Here is a 24,793-nt window from a genome sequence, read left to right as displayed (position 1 = left end):
AACCCTTGCTTGCTGTGTTTCTTAAAAATGATCCAAGATGAAAAGAGCTGGGATAAGGAAAGACTTTGCTACCTACCCCGGTGTCATCCTGGGGACAGTTAAGAATAGCGTATTTTTGAATGTGCCTTATGCAAATCTAGCTGTGAAGTGTACAACTAGGGCACAAGTGCTGCCACTGAATGGGTGGGTGTGTGTGGGGCACAGTTTTTTGGAAAAAAAGGGAGACTCCGCTTGGAGTAACCCTTGCTTGCTGTGTTTTTTAAAAATGATCCAAGATGAACAGAGCTGGGATCAGGAAAGACTTTGCTACCTACCCCGGTGTCATCCTGGGGACGGTTAAGAATAGCGTATTTTTGAATGTGCTTGATGCAAATCAAAACATCCTGTTTGCAACTAGGGCACAAGTGCTGCCACTGATGGGGTGTCTGTGTGGCCCAATTTTTTGAAAAAAGGGAGACTCCGCTTGGAGTAACCCTTGCTTACATTGTTTTTAAAAGGAGCCAAGATGAACAAGTCATGGTTCAGCAAAGACTTTGCTACCTACCCCGGTGTCATCCTGGGGACGGTTAAGAATGGCGTATTTTTGAATGTGCTTGATGCCAATCTAGCTGTGAAGTGTACAACTAGGGCACAAGTGCTGCCACTGAAGGGGTGGGTGTGTGTGGGGCCCAATTTTTGGAAAAAAGGGAGACTCCGCTTGGAGTCACCTTGCGGTGTTTTACATGATTTTAGAAGGGCGTGCCATGCCTATATCTGTGTCTCGTCCTCTTTTTCCTCGTTATGCTCTTTTGTTTTCGCATGAGTATATGTCCTTGTCACTTTCCCATGTGTTTGTGTTGTGTTGTGAGTTGTTTGTCACCTTTTGGACACCTTTGAGGGTGTTTTCCAGGTGTTTTTATGTGTTTGTGAATGCCTGCCATTGTTTCCTATGCAGTTCGAGTTCGGTTCGTCGAACGTTCGACGAACCGAACTCGAACGGGACCTCCGTTCGGCGAACCGACCTCGAGCTGAGCCGCGACCGGTTCGCTCATCTCTAGTCACAATGCCAAGTTAATTCTGAATGTGTAAACCTGCTAAATCTGCAGGGGGTTGAATACTACTTGTAGGCACTGTAAGTTACCGTATTTTTTGTATTATAAGCAGAGATGAGCGAACCGGTCGTGGTTCGGCTCGAGTTCGGTTCGTCGAACGGAGGTCTCGTTCGAGTTCAGTTCGGCGAACGTTCGACGAACCGAACTCGAACCGCATAGGAAACAATGGCAGGAAATCACAAACACATAAAAACACCTAGAAAACACCCTCAAAGGTGTCCAAAAGATGACAAACAACTCACAACACAACACAAACACATGGGAAAGTGACAAGGACATATACTCATGCGAAAATAAAAGAGCTGGACAAGGAAAAAGAGGAGGAGACACAGATAAAGGCATGGCACGCCCTTCTAAAATCATGTAAAACACCGCAAGGTGACTCCAAGCGGAGTCTCCCTTTTTTCCAAAAATTGGGCCACACACACACCCAACCCTTCAGTGGCAGCAGTTGTGCCCCAGTTGTACACTTCACAGCTAGATTTGCATCAAGCACATTCAAAAATACGCCATTCTTAACCGTCCCCAGGATGACACCGGGGTAGGTAGCTAAGTCTTTCCTGATCCCAGTGTGGCGCCCCTGAGGCTTCCGTCGCCACAGGTCATTGCACCCCACCAGCGGTGTGATGCCCATTCTGGGAGAGGAAGAGAGTGAACTCCGGTCCCCTGGTAAATCCACACTACACCCATTGTTAGGGACACACAGGACCAGGGAAAGTGGCAGGCAACCCTCCCATGCTGCATGCTGGGAGGGGCTGTAAGACCCATCCCTGCTCCCATAGGTTACAGCTTAGCAACTGGGGAGGTGGGAGGAGCCAAGGAGAGCAGACAGAGATAGGAAGGTCAAGTTTAGTCAGTTAGCTCGGGGAGTGAGAGAGTGAGGAGTGAGCATGTAGTTGGAGAAGAAGAACGAGAGACAGGAGGGAGGAGGAGGCCTGCTGGAAGCAGGCAAGAAAGAAAGAAGACAGAAAGGGTCGCAGGGCCGCGGGTAGTCCTGTAGGTACCACGAGCAGTCCTTGTTGGGTACCGAAGCCGAGGGCCCAGAGGCGCTACGAGTAGCTGCAGGCTGCGGTGGCCTGGTCCACATTGACATCGGTGGAGTGATTAAGCTGCGACAGGGGACGGTCCCTAGAGACTGGAGGAGTGCAAAGACAATCTCCAAACAGTAAAAACCGAGGCCCAGGGACGTTGCAAGCTCCCAGGGCCAGAACCCATAGCAGACCTTCAGAAAAGGGGTAATCAGCCGACAGGTGACCCCCCAGCCTGGAGGCTGCAGTGGAGGCCAAGCCAGGGCCATCCAAACTCGGGCAAGGCTAGTGAAGACAGCAGAGAAGGAGACACTAAGGGAGAGGGTACCGGATTTCACACTCTGAATCACCCAGAAGACGGAGGTCCCTGACAGCGGTCCCAGCAGTCCAAGGGTCCTGCCTGCCCTGACAAGAACTGTGAGTAAAGAACTTGAACTGCACCTCTGAAGTTGCCTCAGTTATTTCATCTGCATAGACATTTACAAGCACCAACTGTGCCCCGGGCATTGCTCCACCTGTGGGGAGCAGTACCACCATTGCTGCCATAATATCCTCCCGGTGGCCTCACCCAGCAGCGGCGGCTTAATAGCCGCATACCACAGGTGGCGTCACGAACACAACCATTATCAAGCAAGCCACATATTCTACTGACACCCACCAGGGCCACGGAGCCGGGCCCAGCCACCACTGACCCCCACTAGACTAGTCCGGCCCGGCACCGGGTGTCCCATAGCTCTGGGGTGGGCGAGTCAACTTTGGCGTCACGAACAGGATTTCGTGCCCGGTCTAACCGGGTACTGTGCGCCTGAAGAACCGTGTGACAGACTGTGTACTTTACTGAGAAACCGCCGCCATTAGCGCTGCTGAGAGCGGGAAGAAGGGGGGCGTGTAAGAAGAAAGGGCGCGAAGAGAAGCCCCGCCCCCTTGTCCAAGAAAAGCGCGCGAAGCGGTGCCCGCCATAGAAAGCGGAAGAAAAGGAAGCGGCGACCAAATAAGCTGGCCGGCTGGCAGAAAAAGCTTAAACGCCCGACCAACAGATAAAGAAAAAGAAAATGTACCTGATACTAAGTGGAGCGGTGCCGGCCGTGATGGGCTGGGCGCCAGTCTGGCGCCAGATGCAAGTGCAGCCTCCGGCCCCGCCGCCGAGAAGGGAAAGGGAGAAGCCGAGTGGCGTGGTCGAGCACCCGAGCAGTGATCCAGCAAGCGTTCCCCAGGTCGGCGGCATGGCAGAGAGGCTGCAGGAGTGTACCCCAGGGACCGGGAAGATGGATCCCGAGCTGGACCTGCTCCGGGAGGAAATGCGAATCCTGGCTCGGAGACTGCGTAACCTGCAAGCAGAGGTGGACCGGCGGAGTGAAACATCGATGGTGCCGGAGAGTGTGGGCCACAGGATGGAGGCCGCGGAGCAGCGACCGGGTGAGCAATGTGAAGCCCCGACCCGTCCGGACCCACTGACCCACCAAGCGCCACCGCCCTGTCCCTCCACTGTCCCGCAGGCCTTCCCCGCCAGCCCCGCTGATGCCCGGTGGGGCACCGGAGGCCTGCCCGAAACCCCCGCAGACGGAGCCTGGGGAGGGGTGGACCCCGACCAGCTAGTGGGCCCCCTACCGAGTCCCCCTGTGAGTCTCCTGGGAGCGACATCCCCGGGAGTGCACTGGGACGCAGCGCCCATAGAGAGTAGGGGACTGCAAAAGCCCCTGCGCCCCAAGGAAACCGCACTGCCAAACGAGCTGACCTGCCGGAGATTGGTGCAGGAGTACCAGCAGGAGCGGGAGGCCCGGGAGGAGACGGCCTCAGAAGAACCGGAGTGGCGCCGCACTATGCCAGCGTGCAGCGTCTCTCCTGTCAGCAGCAGCCGCAGCACTACCTCAAGGCAGACCCAGGTCACAGAACTGAGCAGAGGTCCTGCGACAGCCACGCAAGAAACGCAGACCAGGATCTCCATGGCCTACATGCTGCCCAGGGCCCTGCCAAAGAAGGACCCCTGCGATGAAGAGTAAAGATGAAGAGCTGCTGAACTGTAAATAGCCCCTGTTTTGCCCCTCATTCTTTTCGAAGATGACACCCTATCCTGCTGTACTGCCCCTTATGCTTTTTGAAGACGTCACCCCCCATGTTATGTGTTACCGGGCCACTGAACTGGAATGTGGGCCCCGGTGGAAGTGTATGTGTCATGTCATGCCAGGCCACTGGACTTAGTGGCTGGTATGTGGTTATGTGTCCTATGTAACCAGGCCATTGGACTTAATGGCTGGTTGATTGTGTCGTATTGTTGATTGAAAGAAACGAACTGTCGGGCTACTGGACTTGTTGTAGCCAACCATGTAATTAGTTGCACCTGTTGTGCCCTATACCAGAATTATGGGGGAAGTGCCCAAACTGTGCAATGAACTGAAAGTGCACACATAGTTTCTTTATAAGAAGTTCGCAACGTTCATGATATGTGCCTCCCATAAAGGGAAGAAATGTTTTATTGTTTTATGTTATTGCATACAAAAATGTTTTTGCAGTTTCTCCACATGTTTTTGTTGTTTTTCAGCCCGAGGACGTGCTGGGATTTGCTGTGGGGGAGTGTGGCGCCCCTGAGGCTTCCGTCGCCACAGGTCATTGCACCCCACCAGCGGTGTGATGCCCATTCTGGGAGAGGAAGAGAGTGAACTCCGGTCCCCTGGTAAATCCACACTACACCCATTGTTAGGGACACACAGGACCAGGGAAAGTGGCAGGCAACCCTCCCATGCTGCATGCTGGGAGGGGCTGTAAGACCCATCCCTGCTCCCATAGGTTACAGCTTAGCAACTGGGGAGGTGGGAGGAGCCAAGGAGAGCAGACAGAGATAGGAAGGTCAAGTTTAGTCAGTTAGCTCGGGGAGTGAGAGAGTGAGGAGTGAGCATGTAGTTGGAGAAGAAGAACGAGAGACAGGAGGGAGGAGGAGGCCTGCTGGAAGCAGGCAAGAAAGAAAGAAGACAGAAAGGGTCGCAGGGCCGCGGGTAGTCCTGTAGGTACCACGAGCAGTCCTTGTTGGGTACCGAAGCCGAGGGCCCAGAGGCGCTACGAGTAGCTGCAGGCTGCGGTGGCCTGGTCCACATTGACATCGGTGGAGTGATTAAGCTGCGACAGGGGACGGTCCCTAGAGACTGGAGGAGTGCAAAGACAATCTCCAAACAGTAAAAACCGAGGCCCAGGGACGTTGCAAGCTCCCAGGGCCAGAACCCATAGCAGACCTTCAGAAAAGGGGTAATCAGCCGACAGGTGACCCCCCAGCCTGGAGGCTGCAGTGGAGGCCAAGCCAGGGCCATCCAAACTCGGGCAAGGCTAGTGAAGACAGCAGAGAAGGAGACACTAAGGGAGAGGGTACCGGATTTCACACTCTGAATCACCCAGAAGACGGAGGTCCCTGACAGCGGTCCCAGCAGTCCAAGGGTCCTGCCTGCCCTGACAAGAACTGTGAGTAAAGAACTTGAACTGCACCTCTGAAGTTGCCTCAGTTATTTCATCTGCATAGACATTTACAAGCACCAACTGTGCCCCGGGCATTGCTCCACCTGTGGGGAGCAGTACCACCATTGCTGCCATAATATCCTCCCGGTGGCCTCACCCAGCAGCGGCGGCTTAATAGCCGCATACCACAGGTGGCGTCACGAACACAACCATTATCAAGCAAGCCACATATTCTACTGACACCCACCAGGGCCACGGAGCCGGGCCCAGCCACCACTGACCCCCACTAGACTAGTCCGGCCCGGCACCGGGTGTCCCATAGCTCTGGGGTGGGCGAGTCACCAGCTCTGTTCATCTTGGATCATTTTTAAAAACAATGTAAGCAAGGGTTACTCCAAGCGGAGTCTCCCTTTTTTCCAAAAATTGGGCCACACACACACCCACCCCTTCAGTGGCAGCAGTTGGGCCCCAGTTGTACACTTCACAGGTAGATTTGCATCAAGCACATTCAAAAATACGCCATAATTAACCGTCCCCAGCATGACACCGGGGTAGGTAGCAAAGTCTTTGCTGAACCATGACTTGTTCATCTTGGCTCCTTTTTAAAAACACGGCAAGCAAGGATTACTCCAAGCGGAGTCTCCCTTTTTTCCAAAAATTGGGCCACACACACACCCCTTCAGTGGCAGCAGTTTTGCCCCAGTTGTACACTTCACAGCTAGATTTGCATCAAGCACATTCAAAAATACGCCATTCTTAACCGTCCCCAGGATGACACCGGGGTAGGTAGCTAAGTCTTTGCTGAACCATGACTTGTTCATCTTGGCTCCTTTTTAAAAACATGGCAAGCAAGGGTTACTCCAAGCGGAGTCTCCCTTTTTTCCAAAAATTGGGCCACACACACACCACTTCAGTGGCAGCAGTTGGGCCCCAGTTGTACACTTCACAGGTAGATTTGCATCAAGCACATTCAAAAATACGCCATAATTAACCGTCCCCAGCATGACACCGCGGTAGGTAGCAAAGTCTTTCCTGATCCCAGCGCTGTGCATCTTGGATCATTTTTAAAAACAATGTAAGCAAGGGTTACTCCAAGCGGAGTCTCCCTTTTTTTCCAAACATTGGGCCCCACACACACCCACCCCCTCAGTGGCAGCAGTTGTGCCCCAGTTGTACACTTCACAGCTAGATTTGCATCAAGCACATTCAAAAATACGCCATTCTTAACCATCCCCAGGATGACACCGGGGTAGGTAGCAAAGTCTTTGCTGAACCATGACTTGTTCATCTTGGCTCCTTTTTAAAAACATGGCAAGCAAGGGTTACTCCAAGCGGAGTCTCCCTTTTTTCCAAAAATTGGGCCACACACACACCACTTCAGTGGCAGCAGTTGGGCCCCAGTTGTACACTTCACAGGTAGATTTGCATCAAGCACATTCAAAAATACGCCATAATTAACCGTCCCCAGCATGACACCGCGGTAGGTAGCAAAGTCTTTCCTGATCCCAGCGCTGTGCATCTTGGATCATTTTTAAAAACAATGTAAGCAAGGGTTACTCCAAGCGGAGTCTCCCTTTTTTTCCAAACATTGGGCCCCACACACACCCACCCCCTCAGTGGCAGCAGTTGTGCCCCAGTTGTACACTTCACAGCTAGATTTGCATCAAGCACATTCAAAAATACGCCATTCTTAACCATCCCCAGGATGACACCGGGGTAGGTAGCAAAGTCTTTGCTGAACCATGACTTGTTCATCTTGGCTCCTTTTTAAAAACACGGCAAGCAAGGGTTACTCCAAGCGGAGTCTCCCTGTTTTCCAAAAATTGGGCCACACACCCACCCCTTCAGTGGCAGCAGTTGTGCCCCAGTTGTACACTTCACAGCTAGATTTGCATCAAGCACATTCAAAAATACGCCATTCTTAACCGTCCCAAGGATGACACTGGGGTAGGTAGCAAAGTCTTTGCTGAACCATGACTTGTTCATCTTGGCTCCTTTTTAAAAACACGGCAAGCAAGGGTTACTCCAAGCGGAGTCTCCCTTTTTTCCAAAAATTGGGCCACACAGACACCCCATCAGTGGCAGCACTTGTGCCCTAGTTGCAAACAGGATGTTTTGATTTGCATCAAGCACATTCAAAAATACGCCATAATTAACCGTCCCCAGCATGACACCGGGGTAGGTAGCAAAGTCTTTCCTGATACCAGCGCTGTGCATCTTTGATCATTTTTAAAAACAATGTAAGCAAGGGTTACTCCAAGCGGAGTCTCCCTTTTTTCCAAAAATTGGGCCACACAGACACCCCATCAGTGGCAGCACTTGTGCCCTGGTTGCAAACAGGATGTTTTGATTTGCATCAAGCACATTCCAAATCCACAAGCATTTACTCTCCCCAGGATGACACCGGGGTAGTAAATCCCTTGTGGATCCATGACTAGTTCATTTTGATGAACGTTAGTCTGTCCACATTGTCACCGGACAGACGCGTGCGCTTATCTGTCAGCACACACCCAGCAGCACTGAAGACATGTTCAGAGACAACGCTGGCAGCTGGACACGACAAAATCTCCAAGGCGTAAGTTGAGAGCTCTGGCCATTTTTCAAGATTTGAAGCCCAAAATGAGCAAGGCTCCATTTGCAAAGTCATGGCATCAATGTTCATTTGGAGATACTCCTGTATCATCCTCTCCAGCCGTTGACTATGTGTCAGACTTGTTGTCTCTGGTGGCCTTGCAAAGGACAGTCTAAAAAAATTATGAAAAGATTCCATAAAATTGCTGTTACCAGCACCAGATACATTGCTACTGGTACGGGTAGACTGGTGAAGATGACGAGACCGTCCCATGTTTGTCAAGTTACAACTGGGAGATTCACTCCCTGCACCTGCATGGTTGTTTGGTGGAAAAGCCGAGCTAAAATCGAGTAACAGCTTCTGCTGATACTCCTGCATACGTGCGTCCCTTTCTATTGCTGGAATTATGTCACAAAATTTGGACTTGTACCGGGGATCTAATAGTGTGGCAAGCCAGTAGTCATCATCACTTCTAATTTTGACAATACGAGGGTCATGTTGGAGGTAGTGCAGCAAGAAGGCGCTCATGTGTCTTGCGCAGCCATGCGGACCAAGTCCACGCTGTGTTTGTGGCATAGAGGTGCTAACCGTTCTTTCTTCCTCTGACATCTCCCCCCAACCTCTTTCACCTGAAATTTGACCAGGGTCTCCCTCATCCGCTGAGTCTTCCATGTCCATGGACAGTTCGTCCTCCATTTCTTCATGTTCTCCTGCACCTTCCTCAACATTTCGCCTGCTACCATGCACCCTTGTTGATCCCTGTCCCCCATGGTCCCATGCCTACCGCGTTGGTGATGATGAACGTCTGGACCTTGGTGATGTTGTTGTGTCTTGCGCATATGAATTCTCCTGTAGTTCCTCCCCTTCCTGTTGTCCCACCCCCTGACTCCGAATAGTGTTTAGCGTGTGCTCCAGCATGTAAATGACTGGAATTGTCATGCTGATAATGGCATTGTCAGCGCTAAACATATTCGTCGCCATGTCGAAACTGTGCAGAAGGGTGCATAGGTCCTTGATCTGAGACCACTCCATCAGGGTGATCTGCCCCACCTCAGCATCTCGTTGGCATGACGTATTGCACCAGGGCACGGCGGTGCTGCCACAGTCGATGTAACATGTGGAGAGTGGAATTCCAGCGTGTCGGCACATCTCATTTCAGGCGATGAACCGGCAGGCCGAAAGACTTCTGGAGCGATGCAAGTCGCTCAGCTGCGGCGGTTGAACGGTGGAAGTGAGCAGACAGTTTTCGTGCCCTGGTCAGAAGGCCATTTAGGCCGGGATAGTGTGTTAAAAATTGCTGGACAACAAGGTTCAACACGTGAGCCATTCAAGGCACGTGTGTCACCTTGCCCAGGCGAAGGGCCGCACCCAGGTTTGCAGCATTGTCGCACACGGCCTTACCAGGCTGCAGGTTGAGTGGAGACAACCATTTATTAAAGTCAGTCTCCAGAGCTGCCCACAACTCAGTCGCTGTGTGACTCCTATTTCCAAGACATGTCAAGCTAAAGACCGCCTGATGCCGTTGCGCTCTGCTGCCAGCTTAGTAATGAGGGGTGCATGATTCCTTCTGCGCAGTGAGAACGCTGGTGGCCTGACCAGGCAGGCTTGGGGCGGAGGTGGAGGACCCAGATGAGGTGCAGGAGGCAGAAGCAGTGGCGGAACTTGGACAGACAGAGGATTGACACACAAGTCGTGGGGACGGCAAGACTTGTGCAGCAGACCCTTCACCATCTATCACCATAGTTACCCAGTGCCCAGTCAGCGACATGTAACGTCCCTGTCCATGCTTACTGGTCCAAGTATCGGTGGTGAAATGCACCCGTTCACACACAGAGTTTCTCAAGGAAGCGGTGATGTTGTGTGCGACATGCTGGTGTAGCGCGGGCACACCTTTCTTAGAGAAGTAGTGGCGACTGGGCATCTGGTACTGGGGCACAGCGACAGACATAAGGTCTCTAAAATTCTGTGTGTCCACCAGGCAGAAAGGCAGCATTTCGGTAGCCAAGAGCTTACAGAGGGATAAAGTCAACCTCTTAGCTTTGTCATGGGTCGCAGGAAATGACCTTTTATTTGTCCACATCTGAGGGACAGAGATCTGGCTGCTGTGTGTAGACGGTGTTGAGTAGGGTGTCCCTGGAAAAATGCAGCTTTGTGAGGCAAGTGCAGGCGTAGACATGATGTCGCCTTCATCCAACGTTGGTGCTATCGATGTCTGAGAGAGCTGAACACACGTACTTGTTTCCCCTTCCAAACCAACTGACGACCTACCAAGCAAACTGCCTGTTGCGGTTACAGTGGTGGAAGTTGTGCGTGGAAAACCAGGTGTGACAGCTGTCCCCACAGTCCTAGAAGATGAAGAGCGCGCGGATGCACTGGAAGGGGCAGGCGGTGGATGGTTTTCTCCGCTAGGCCGCATTGCAGCACGGTGAGCTTCCCACCGGAACATATGATATTTATTCATGTGACGATTCATGGAAGAAGTTGTCAAACTGCTGAGGTTTTGCACTCTACTAACAGAATCATGACAAATTTTACAGATCACATAATTTGGGCGATCTTTTGCTATGTCAAAAAAGGACCAGGCTAGGCAAGGCTTAGAGGGCATGCGACCTGCTGATCCACCCCGACTAGTGCTCAGAGGCATAGTGGTGGCTGAGGATGCAGTTGTAGACGTGCTACAAGTACTCCGACTCTGTCCTGTCCAGGAAGGCGTAAGTTAACTTCGTCGTCAGTTGCATCCTCCTCCACCGTCTCTGTTGACCTCCTCGAGGGCCTGACAGTGGGTTGACAGTAGGTGGGATCTAGAACTTCCCAATCAATTGTTGTGTTTGCACTCCCCTCACCCTCAGACCGAGCCTCTTCTTGCCCTGACCGAATATTTAGGTTGTCATCCCAATCTGGTATCTGCGTCTCATCGTCATCAGTATGTTCCTCATTGTCTATTACCACAGGTGTTTCAGTTTGTGAATAAGGGTCAACATTATGCTCAGAAACTTGGTCATCACGGCCTGAATCTGAGTCACAAAGGTTCTGGGCATCACTGCAGACCATTTCCTGGTCTGTACTCACTGTAGCTTGGGAGCAGACCTCTGATTCCCAGGCTATAGTGTGACTGAACAGCCCTGCAGAGTCAGCCATCTCAGTTCCACCATACTGTGCAGGGCGGATGGAGACTTCAGAGCTGTGAGAATGCAAGTGTGATTGGGCTGACAACTCAGAGGACTGGTGTTTTTTGGATGCGGTAGTTGAGGTGGTGGAGAGGGCACTTGTTGGACCACTTGAGATCCATTCAAGCATTTTCCTTTTTTGGCCATCATCTACCTTTGTTCCAGTTGTTCGTGTCCGTAAAAAAGGGAGCACATCGGATTGTCCACGGTAAGAAGTAGACATCTTACTTTTGCTGGAAGATGGTCTATCTTCAGCAGATGTTAATGGAGCTTTGCCACCTTCCCCACGGACAAACCCTTTTTTTCCTTTTCCAACACGCCTCTTCCCCTTTCCACCAGCATACAGTTAGGTCCAGAAATATTTGGACAGTGACACAAGTTTTGTTATTTTAGCTGTTTACAAAAACGTGTTCAGAAATACAATTATATATATAATATGGGCTGAAAGTGCACACTCCCAGCTGCAATATGAGAGTTTTCACATCCAAATCGGAGAAAGGGTTTAGGAATCATAGCTCTGTAATGCATAGCCTCCTCTTTTTCAAGGGACCAAAAGTAATTGGACAAGGGACGCTAAGGGCTGCAATTAACTCTGAAGGCGTCTCCCTCGTTAACCTGTAATCAATGAAGTAGTTAAAAGGTCTGGGGTTGATTACAGGTGTGTGGTTTTGCATTTGGAAGCTGTTGCTGTGACCAGACAACATGCGGTCTAAGGAACTCTCAATTGAGGTGAAGCAGAACATCCTGAGGCTGAAAAAAAAGAAAAAAATCCATCAGAGAGATAGCAGACATGCTTGGAGTAGCAAAATCAACAGTCGGGTACATTCTGAGAAAAAAGGAATTGACTGGTGAGCTTGGGAACTCAAAAAGGCCTGGGCGTCCACGGATGACAACAGTGGTGGATGATCGCCGCATACTTTCTTTGGTGAAGAAGAACCCGTTCACAACATCAACTGAAGTCCAGAACACTCTCAGTGAAGTAGGTGTATCTGTCTCTAAGTCAACAGTAAAGAGAAGACTCCATGAAAGTAAATACAAAGGGTTCACATCTAGATGCAAACCATTCATCAATTCCAAAAATAGACAGGCCAGAGTTAAATTTGCTGAAAAACACCTCATGAAGCCAGCTCAGTTCTGGAAAAGTATTCTATGGACAGATGAGATAAAGATCAACCTGTACCAGAATGATGGGAAGAAAAAAGTTTGGAGAAGAAAGGGAACGGCACATGATCCAAGGCACACCACATCCTCTGTAAAACATGGTGGAGGCAACGTGATGGCATGGGCATGCATGGCTTTCAATGGCACTGGGTCACTTGTGTTTATTGATGACATAACAGCAGACAAGAGTAGCCGGATGAATTCTGAAGTGTACAGGGATATACTTTCAGCCCAGATTCAGCCAAATGCCGCAAAGTTGATCGGACGGCGCTTCATAGTACAGATGGACAATGACCCCAAGCATACAGCCAAAGCTACCCAGGCGTTCATGAATGCAAAAAAGTGGAACATTCTGCAATGGCCAAGTCAATCACCAGATCTTAACCCAAATGAGCATGCATTTCACTTGCTCAAATCCAGACTTAAGACGGAAAGACCCACAAACAAGCAAGACCTGAAGGCTGTGGCTGTAAAGGCCTTGCAAAGCATTAAGAAGGAGGAAACCCAGCGTTTGGTGATGTCCATGGGTTCCAGACTTAAGGCAGTGATTGCCTCCAAAGGATTCACAACAAAATATTGAAAATAAAAATATTTTGTTTGGGTTTGGTTTATTTGTCCAATTACTTTTGACCTCCTAAAATGTGGAGTGTTTGTAAAGAAATGTGTACAATTCCTACAATTTCTATCAGATATTTTTGTTCAAACCTTCAAATTAAACGTTACAATCTGCACTTGAATTCTGTTGTAGAGGTTTCATTTCAAATCCAATGTGGTGGCATGCAGAGCCCAACTCGCGAAAATTGTGTCACTGTCCAAATATTTCTGGACCTAACTGTATGTCATTTTGCCACGCATTTTGATTGCGACAAGATTGTGCACTTAAAATGTGGTAGTAAAAATTGAGAGGTGGTGTAGATTTCAGCGGTGGTCTAGCTTTATTAACAGCAGAATAAACAACAATAATTATCCCTGACAATGCAACTACGGCCCTTAAACTGGCAGCAGTGTTTGCTAGTATAATGGCTTAGTAACAATGAGTTTGAGTGTGCAATGCAGTGGTGCTGCAATTAGATTTGCACTAGTAGGACACTAATGGAAGTCCAACAGCCACTTTTAGGATGCCACTAAGTTTCCTCAGTGTTTGCTAGTATAATGGCTTAGTAACAATGAGTTTGAGTGTGCAATGCAGGCAGACGTGCTGCAAATATCTTTGCACTAGTGGGACAATACAGAAGTCCAACAACCACTTTAGGATGCCACTAAGTTTCCTCAGTGTTTGCTAGTATAATGGCTTAGTAACAATTAGTTTGAGTGTGCAATGCAGGCAGACGTGCTGCAAATATCTTTGCACTAGTGGGACAATACAGAAGTCCAACAGCCACGTTTAGGATGCCACTAAGTTTCCTCAGTGTTTGCTAGTATAATGGCTTAGTAACAATGAGTTTGAGTGTGCAATGCAGGCAGACGTGCTGCAAATATCTTTGCACTAGTGGGACAATACAGAAGTCCAACAGCCACGTTTAGGATGCCACTAAGTTTCCTCAGTGTTTGCTAGTATAATGGCTTAGTAACAATGAGTTTGAGTGTGCAAAGGGCAGGAGGGTACAGTGCCAGGGTTGTGGGTCTGGGTACAGGAAAGGAAGCCTCCCTTTCTATCCCTCCTAATGGGGAAATGCAGCGAGGAAATCCCTGACCTTAGCCACACAGACGCTGTCATCTTGTGTAGCTGTTAAAATCTGTTTTCACTGCCCTGACTGTCACCTACGGCTCTGACCCTGCCGGTATTACCCTTAGAAGGGCTGAAAGAAACTTCTATCCCTATTCCTATCCCTATTCTGTATAGCGCTGTGTATAGAGCGTACACAGCAGTATCGGAGACAGGAGCTACGTCGGCCGTGACTGACACCCAGACGCAGAAGAGATAATGGCGTCCGGACAGATACTCGTTTTTATAATGCAGGGACATGTGACATGAACATCCTATCACACATGCCGTTGCTTCTCTGGCTAAAAGTCCACTTAGCTGTGTGTGTGTCTGGGATTGGCTGACATGCTGGCCCGCCCCACTACACGCGCGCGCTTAGGGAAGGAAGACAAGGAAAAAAAAATAAAAATGTCGATCGCCATTATACAAACAGCAGTGATCTGAATGCGCTGTTCCCGCACACTATACACTGATATTTCATAATAGTGTGAGTCACAGAGTGACTTACACTATTACAGCGGAAAGCCAGCTAGTAATTAGCTTGTCTTTTTGCTGCTAGAACCGTTCTCGAACGTATCTAGATCTATCGAGATTTAGCAAAAAGCTCGAGTTCTAGTTCGATCTAGAACAGCCCCCAAAATCACTCGAGCCGCGAACTGAAGAACCTCGAACCGCGCTCAACTCTAGTTATAAGACGCACTTTTCCTTCCAAAAATTTTGGAGGTAAATGAGGGGTGCATCTTAAAATCCAAATGTAGCTTATCAAGGGGTGGTGGAGGGGGTCACAGGACAATGCTGTGTGCTGTGCTGCCGGCGCTGCTCTCTGTGCAACTGCTCTCTGTGGCAAGTGGGTAGTGAGGCTCTCTATGGTGGGCGAGCAGCGAGGTTCTGTGCAGTGGGCGGGCAGTGAGGCTCTGTGTTGCGGGCGGCAAGGCTCTATACATAGTCGGCACTGCTGTGGGCTTGGGCGGCTGGCCCTGCTGTGTGCTGGTGCTCGCTGCAAGCAGTGAGACACTGGCCATTTTGAAGATGTCAGCAGTAAGTTCTTCAAATAATGGCATCCAGAGTCGGTGCGTGCGCAGATAGAGCTCTCGGCTGAAGCTGTCATCTGCGTAAGCACCAATTCCAGCCACCATTTCTTTGAAGCCCGCACTGCCAACATCTTCAGAATGGCCAGTGCCTCTCTGCCCGCAGCGAGCACCAGCACATAGCAGTGCCAGCCGACCCAGCATACAGCAGCGCCGGTCGCCCCAGCAAAGAGCAGTGCCTGCTGCCGCAGCACAGTGCCGCAGTACAGAGCTGCAGTGAGCATCTGGCACTGCCCGCAGCATCAACCTGATCCACCACCACCGCTCCATCCTATGACCCTCACTCCACCACCGCTTAGGCCCATCTCCAGTAAGGCACCGCCAGATTTTAAAACGGACACCATATTTGTATTTCTACCTTTGTTTAGCTTTAAATTCGGGGTGCATCTTATAATCCGATGCATCTTATAAAATGAAAAATATGGTACTTTTATTTTTTGCTTTGTGGTATTGGTTGTAATTTTCTTGGTCTCAAATTGTTCAAAATGACATATGTGGCTTGGTGAATTTTACACAATATTAAATATGCTCTTTTTTGTCTTTTACATTTTTTGCACCTTTTTAGAGCAAACACTGAAGCCTATTTTCACCTTTCTGAACAGGCAATTTTTTTCAATTTTGACCAGTATTACTTTATGAGAAGAATTGAACTGATCAAAGGGATTCTCAAAATAAGTTTCATAAAATATTCTACTTCATATTAGCGGTAAATTTAGGATGATATTTTTTTAACTTATTTTTTTCAATATCAGAAATTTGGCCAAAAACTGGAAAATGTTGCAAGTTTCAATCTTTTATTTTTTTTCCCTTAATACAAAAGAGTTATGTCACACAAAATGTGTACTTTACTTCAGCATTATTTTTGAAACATTATTTTTTTTGTTTGGAAGTTAAAAAGGTTAAATGTTTTTCAGCAATTTCTCATTTATCAAAAAAATTTCCAAAACTATTTTTTTAGGAACCACATCACATTTGAAGAGACATTGGGTGGTCTATATGACAGAAAATATCGAAAGTTACACCATTATAAAAACTGCACCCCTCAAACGGCTCAAAACTACATTCAAGAAATTTATTAACTCTGCTTCACAAGGACTAAAGCAATTTCATTGAAAAAATGAAAATGTTACTTTTTCCCATAAAAAAGCTACTTTAGCCCCAAATTTTTAATTTTCACAAGAGTAACAGGAAAAACTACATAATAGAATTTGTTGTTGAACTTCTCCTGTGTATGCTGATACCCCATATATAGTGGTAAACTACTGTGTTGGAACACAGCAGGGCTTGAAAGGGAAGGAGCTCCATTTGATTTTTGAAACTCAAAATTGGCTGGAATCGATATCGGATGCCATGTCTTATTTGCAAAACCCTGATGTGTCTAAACAGTGGAAACAATCAACAAATTAGCCCATTTTTGCAACAACACCTCTCAAGGAATTTATCTAAATGTGGTGTGTGAGCACCTTGAACTCACAGGTGATTGACAGAACTTTTTAACATGGAGCCATGAAAATAAAACATCACAGTTTGTCATAAAACTGTTGCTATAGCCCTATTTGTTTGTGTTTTTTTATTTTCACAAGGGTATCAGAAAATATGCACCATACCATTTGGTATGCAATTTTTCCTGAGTACGCTGATACCCATTATGTGCTGGAAAAATACAGTATGGGCACATGGCATGGCTCTGAAGAGAAGAAGCTCCATTTGATTTTTGGAGTACAAAATCGTTTGGAATCGAAAGCAGGAACGCCATGTCATGGTTGCAGAGCCCCTGGTGTGCCCCCACAAGAACCCCATTTTGTAAACTACACCCCTCAACAAATTTTTCTAGATGTTTTGTGAGCATTTTGAATCTCCAAGTGCTTCACAGAATTTTATATCTCCTGAATAGCCTAATCACTATATGTGGTGGGAAAACTACTGTTTGGGTGCACGGCACAGCTCACAACTGATCACATTTTGAAACCTACACCTCTTTAAAAATTCACCTAAGGGAATTAGTGAACATTTTTAACCCTCAGGTGATTCACAGAATTGTATAACATGAGGCTGAGTAAATTAAAATTGCAGTTTTTCTACTAAAATGTTGCTTTGGGCTCAAGTTTTAATTTTCAAAATGGTAAATGGGAGAAAACAAATTATACAATTTGTTACGCAATTTATACAGAGTGAGCCAATACCCCATATGTGGTCTTAAACTACTTTTGAGTCACAGTGCAATGGTAAGAAGGAAAGGAGCGCCGTATAATAGTGTAGATTTTGCTTGAACAGTTTGAGGGTGCCATGTCAAATTGGCAGAGCACCTGAGATACCAGAGCAGCCGAACCCCCTATAAGTGACCCCATCTTACAAACTACACCTCTCAATAATTTAATTTAGGGGTGCACTGATCATATTGACACCACAAGTGTTACACAGAATTTTATATCATTGGGTGGTGAAGAAAAAGAATTACATTTTTCCTACAAAAATGTTGATTTAGCCACACATTATGCATTTTTAAACAAGAAAAAAATGGCACCAAGATTTGTCACACAATTTATGATGAACACTTGTGGCTGTACAGCCACTTGTGGCTGTACAGTACTGCTTAGCCAAAAGTCATGCCTCAGGAGGGAAGAAACACTATTTGACTCTATGAGTACCAATTTTTGTACAATAGTCTGCACATTCCATATACAGAGCCCCTAAGTGCCAGTAGAGCAGAATCACCTGTCAAGAGAACCCTTTTGGAAATAAACCCCTCTAGGAATTATCTACAGGTCTAGCAATGTTTTTGACTCCATGAGTGTTTTCCAGAAACAAGCAGCACTGGATATTACTGACTGAAAATTGCAAATCTGCCATTGTAGTGCCCAGTACATTATAGTGCCCAGTATGTTGTAGCACCCAGTACATTGAGACCAGCTTGTACTTCTGAAAACACACACTGTAAATTAGGTTGGCTTCATCACTATAGAGATGCCAAACATGTGGATGCTAAATGTGGTTTATCCACACTGTGGGCCTCAGAAGGAAGGAGAACCTTGGATTTGGGAGTACAGATTTTTCTGGATTTCTTATTTTTAGGGGGAGCCATAGCATTTTCCAGAGTCTTTGTGTTACCAGTAATGTGGAAGCCTCTTATATTTCTGTTTACAGATGACTGACCTGAGTGGGAACTTATTACTTTTTTGTAGATTGAGTTGAAGCTTTTATTGGAAACATTTTGCATAAAATGTTGGATCATATTTGTGCAATGCTTTGTGCTATGCACTTACATCAGGTTTTCCATCTAAATCTGCAAATGGCGGGATTCATATGACGAGTTATCCATTCACTATAATGAGGCAGCAGGAATAGTCTGCCTGGCCTTTGTTCAGCAGTGTACTATTCAGAAGTGCACAAAACTGTGGTCAACCATGGTCTGATGCACTCTAAAAAAGATGGACACAGCTCGACCATAGGGCAGGATAAGTCCAAGTTGGCTCCCTCTGTCTCATTAAAGAGGATCTTCCATTCTAGGTTCAGTCTGAATTAAGTATTTCAGAGATTTCCATGGAAACTCGGTGTAAGCACTTAGCGTAGAGCACAGGATAAATGTGAGCTAAGTCTTACATCGATGTTTAGAAGGAAGAATGAATAAATCAACAACAGATCAAGAATTGCTTTTATTTATTTTTTAAACCATTAACCATGCCGTATAAGTGATTAGACAGCTTAATCCTTCAAGTCGGTGCAATTACATCAATACCAGATTTATATAGTTTTTATGTTTTTCTACTATCATACACTAAAATACGCTTTTTTTTTACCAAAAAAAGTATCTGGCTCACCATATTTTGAGAGCAATAATTTTTCTATATTTCTGCCAACAGGGTCATGTATTGGCTTTTTTTTTAAGGGATGAATTGATGGGGGTTTTTACCATTTTCAGGCACATATTTTTTAAACGCTTTCTATTCTGTTTTTGAGAGGCACAATGAATTTGTTTTTTATGTTGTGCTGCTTTTACACAACAAAAATAATTTACTGAAAAAAATAATCGTTAATGCATCGCTATATTCTGAGCGCTCTAATTTTTTTATGCGGACAGAGGCAAGTGGGGAATTATTTTTTTGTGCGACAAGATGCCATTTTCATCTATACCATTTTTAAGATGCAGCTAGGAAAATAGGGAAAAAAATTGAAGGAAAAAAGGTGGTCATGTAGCACTGTTATGGGGGATCTGCTGCTGACAATCCTATGGTTGGGATTTGTTATTGATACTGTTATGAGAGGAATGTTGCTGACACTGTTATTAGGGTACTTTTCTCAAATTGTATACTAATGTTCTTCATCCTGGGTCCCTTCTTGGTATACATGTTCCCCATCCTGGTATATATATTTCCCATCCTGGAATATATGTCCTTCATCATGGTAAACATGTTCTCCATCCTGGTATATGTATCGCTCATATAAAGTGGGTACGGAAAGTATTCAGACCTCTTAAAATTTTTCACTCTTTGTTTCATTACAGTCATTAGATAAATTAAAAAAAAGTTATTTTTTTTCTCATTAATGTACACTAATCAACACTGTATGTTGACAGGAAAACAACAGAAATGTAGAAAATTTTGCAAATTTGTTAAACAAGACAAACTGAAATTCACATGGTCATAAGTATTCAGACCCTTTGCTCAGTATTGAGTAGAAGCACCCTTTTTGAGCTAGTACAGCCATAAGTCTTCTTGGGAATAATGTATTAAGTTTTTCACACCTGGATTTGGGGATCTTCTGCTATTCTTCCTTGCAAATCCTCTCCAGTTCTGTCAGGTTGGATGGTGAAGGTTGGTAGACAGCCATTTTCAGGTCTCTCCAGAGATGCTCAATTGGTTGGGTTTAGGTCAGGGCTCTAGCTAGGCCAGTCAAGAATGGTCACAAAGTTGTTCTAAAGCCACTCCTTTGTTATTTTAGCTATGTGGTTAGGGTCATTGTCTTGTTGGAAGGTGAACCTTCAGCCAAGTCTGAGGTCCAGAGCACTCTGGAAGAGGTTTTCTTCCAGGATATCATTGTACTTGGCCGCATTCATCTTTCCTTCAATTGCAACCAGTCGTTCTGTCCCTGCAGCTGAAAAACACACCCATAGCATGATGCTGCCACCACCATGTTTTACTGTTGGGATGGTATTGGGCAGGTGATGAGCAGTGCCTGGTTTTCTCCACACATACCGCTTTGAATTATCACCAAAATGTTCTATCTTCGTCTCATCAGACCAGAGAATCTTGTTTCTCATATTCTGGGAGTCCTTCATGTGTTTTTTGCAAACTGTGTGGGCTTTCATATGTCTTGCACTGGGGAGAGGCTTCCATCGGGCCACTCTGTCATAAAGGCTCAACTGGTGGACGACTACAGTGATAGTTGACTTTGTGGAACTTTCTCCTATCTCCCTACTGCATCTCTGGAGCTTAGCCACAGTGATCTTGGGGTTCTTGTCACACTGTACAAAGAGCGAGTGAGACGTAGTACAGCGTATTCCCCACTAGGTGGCAGCAGAGCAGTGAAGGAGAGACAAAGAAACACTGTAACGGAAAGACAGCTGAAGTACAGCAGAGTAACTTCAGCAGACAGTAAACAGGGGAACCATCAGGGAGCAATAGAGTAGTCAAACAGTCAGACTGTACCCAGGAAAGTCGAGTCACTGCAAAGGAAGGATCAATATCAAAGTCAGAAAACAGACCTGAGTCGGAGGCCGGGAGATCAGGTATGCAGAGGGAAACACAAACAACAGAGTCGAATGGGGGAGGCTACAGTTCAGGGCACGGTAACAAGGAGTCAGATTAAACATGAATTCTCACCAGAGCAAGTCACAGGCTGTAGAGAAAAACTATAACCAGCACAGGAATGCAGGTTCAGAGACCATATATAGTGTCTCCTGAAAACAAAATGAGGCTGATGAGAGTTAACCCCTGACATGACCAGGCCAGGTCTGTGAAACTCTGGGGAAGAGAATACTGGTCCTGGATCATGACAATTTTTTCTTTTACCTCTCTCACCAAGGCTCTTCTCCCATGATAAGGCTGGATGGACAAGTCTAGGAAAAGTTTTGGTGGTCCCAAGCTTCTTCCATTTATGGATTATGGAGGCAACTGTGCTCTTAGGAACCTTGAGTACTGCAGGAATTATGTTGTAATCTTTGCCATATCTGTGCTTTGCCACTGTTTCTGAGCTCCTTGGGCAGTTCCTTTGACCTCATGATTCTCATTTGGTCTGACATGCACTGTGAGCTGTGAGGTCTTATATAGACAGGTGTGTGCCTTTTCCAAATCAAATCAGTTTAATTAAACACAGCTAAACTCCAATGAAGGAGTAGAACCATCTCAAAGAGGATCACAAGGAAATGGATAGCATGTGACTTAAATATGAGTGTCTGAGCAAAGGATCTGAATACCTATGATTATGTGATATTTCAGTTTTTCATGTTTAATAAATTAGCAAAAATTTTCAACATTTCTGGGGGCGGTTGCTATCAAAATGGGCGTAGAGTGTACATTAATGAGAAAAGAATAAAGACTTTTGAATTTACCAAATGGCTGCAATGAAACAAAGAGTGAAAAATTTAAAGGATCTGAATACTTTCCGTACTGTTCCACACAATGGGCCCATTCTGGTATACATGCCTCTATATATATATATATATATATATATAACACCCCTTTAATTTGCCGCTGGAGCAGGGTGTTCGGTAGTTCTCACCTTGATATGACGCAGTGCCTCCACCCGAATCTTGCTAGGAGCTCTAGTGGAATGCAGAAGGGTCTTTGTCTTCTGCTAGGGGTCGACTCGGGAAACCCCTACCCACGCTCCGTACACACTCACAATAACTGAGGTTAGAAATCTTAACAGGTTTATTTGCAGGAGGATGACAATGGTAATTGCAGGGAACAAGCAAATAACAGTGAAACGACAGGTATTGTTATGCAGTATTCTACAAAAATGCAGGAGGGGCTCTTTGTAATAGACCTGAAGGTTAGGGGTAATGCTTCCTCTTTAACCTACACCACACACTCTGCTGACTACTTACAATCTACCAACTAACAGCTGCAGCCTCACAATTGCCACAGTCCCAAATTGGGGCCCCAGTTGCCGCGGATGTCGGCGCGCTTGCATTACGTTGGCGCGCTTGCAGTACGTTGGTGCACTTAAAGTAATGAAGGCAGTATTTCCCCAGGGCTGGTCCTATACAAACTCCCAGTTAGTGCAGTCAAAAGTCCTCTCTAGCAAGGCCTTGTAATTTGCTCCAGCACACTTCTCAAACTGTAGAACTACAAGTCACAGCAATGTCCTACTCACTTCTGTCTGCAGCAGGTCTGTTCTCTCAGACTATTCCACACTGGGGCGTCTGGATTCAATGTCTGGGAGAGAGTTGGTACAGCAGGCAAAATCCTTCTTCGGTGTGGTAAACCTGGAAGGCCGCAGCTCCTACTAATGGTGCCTCCTGTCACTTTCTTAGACAGTCTCTCCTCACCCAGAGTTGCAGCTTCCCGCCTCCAAGATGACTCAGCTTCCTTCCACCCCTCCGTCCTGTTTCCTCCTCCCCCAGATTTGCAAGGCACTTTGGGAATTGTAGTATTCTCCAGTTCAACCAAAGAAGCAGCATCTGTAGAGGTGAATGTGGGTGGAACACTATAGATTGCTCCCAAAGCAGGTGTCACACTCTCCCCCTGGTGAGTCGCTGTAGGCTCCCAAGCACAAAATGAAGACTCACCACCTGGAAGGAAATTTTGTGTTAAAGCATCCTGACTAACACCACAACTAGTTACACCCAAATCACTAACAGGCCACATAGCAGTAGGGGGAAATAGGGCCACGCATAGTTGGAATACGGGTGTACTACTCTAGAAACCTTAGTGACTTGCCCCATCTGGTCATATGTCAGCATCGTGGGGGGTCTAATGTCCCGTTTTGGACGAGTGTGCACGGCAGGGACAGGGACCCCCTCATCGACCCCTAGCTCTTGACTTTCAGGCTCTATGACAGCAACCTCTTCACTTGGCAGCTCTGCATTTTCTAAACTCTCCCCCGACTGATCGCAACATGGGTTTGGTGCCAGCCAACACTCGTCTTGGGACACTTCTTCAGCTGGTTGGTCTGTATGATCTGGAATTACAGAGCCTGGGTCACTTGTCCATCTGAAGCATGGTCCACATTCATCACTGGAATCACTCTCACTACTAGAGTTGAGCGCGGTTCGAGGTTCGAGGTTCTCCAGTTCTAGGCTCGAGTGATTTTGGGGCCTGTTCTAGATCGAACTAGAACTCGAGCTTTTTGCAAAAGCTCGATAGTTCTAGATACGTTCGAGAACGGTTCTAGCAGCAAAAAAAACAGCTAATTCATAGCTGGCTTTCCGCTGTAATAGTGTAAGTCACTCTGTGACTCACACTATTATGACATTTCAGTGTATAGTGTGCGGGAACAGCGCATTCAGATCACTGCTGTATGGATAATTTTTTCCTTGTCTTCCTTCCCTAAGCGCGCGCGTGTAGTGGGGAGGGCCATTATGTCAGCCAATCCCAGACACACACACAGCTAAGTGGACTTTTAGCCAGAGAAGCAACGGCATGTGTGATAGGATGTCCATGTCACATGTCCCTGCATTATAAAAACAGACATTTTCCTCCAGCACGCCATTATCTGCCTTCTGCGTCCTTGGTGTCAGACATCACTGGCGCAGCTCCGTCCTGAGTCCTATCGCCGATACTGCTGTATGCGCTCCATACACAGCGCTGGACAGCTTAGGGAGAGCACTTTCTATCAGTCCTTTTAAGGGCTCGTACGGGCAGGGTCAGAGCCATAGGTGACAGGTCCTGAAAACAGAGACAGCGTCTGTGTAGCTAAGGTCAGGGATTTCCCCGCTGCATTTCCCCATTAGGAGGGATAGAAAGGCAGGCTTCCATTCCTCTACCCAGAGACCCACAACCCTGGCACTGTACCCTCCTGTCCTCTGCACACTCCAACTCATTATAACTAAGCCATTATACTAGCAAACACTGAGTGTACCTAGTGGCATCCTAAACGTGGCTATTGGACTTTTGTATAGTCCCAGTAGTGCACAGATATTTGCAGCACCTCTGCCTGCATTGCACACTCAAACTCATTGTTACTAAGCCATTATACTAGCAAACACTGATTGAACCTAGTGGCATCCTAAACGTGGCTATTGCACTTTTGTATAGTCTCACTAGTGCAAAGATATTTGCAGCACGTCTGCCTGCATTGCACACTCAAACTCATTGTTACTAAGCCATTATACTAGCAAACACTGAGTGAACCTAGTGGCATCCTAAACGTGGCTATTGGACTTGTGTATAGTCCCACTAGTGCAAAGATATTTGCAGCACGTCTGCCTGCATTGCACACTCAAACTCATTGTTACTAAGCCATTATACTAGCAAACACTGAGTGAACTTAGTGGCATACAAGAAGTGGCTGTTGTACTCCATTAGTGCCCCACTGGTGCAAATCTATGTGCAGCACCTGTGCAGGACACCCTCCTGCTCTGTTTTTAATAAGCTATAT

This window comes from Anomaloglossus baeobatrachus, chromosome 4 (genome assembly GCF_048569485.1).
Source record: "Anomaloglossus baeobatrachus isolate aAnoBae1 chromosome 4, aAnoBae1.hap1, whole genome shotgun sequence".
NCBI lineage: Eukaryota > Metazoa > Chordata > Amphibia > Anura > Aromobatidae > Anomaloglossus > Anomaloglossus baeobatrachus.
The sequence above is the reverse complement of the archived record's forward strand: the minus strand, read 5'-3'. Positions refer to the sequence as shown.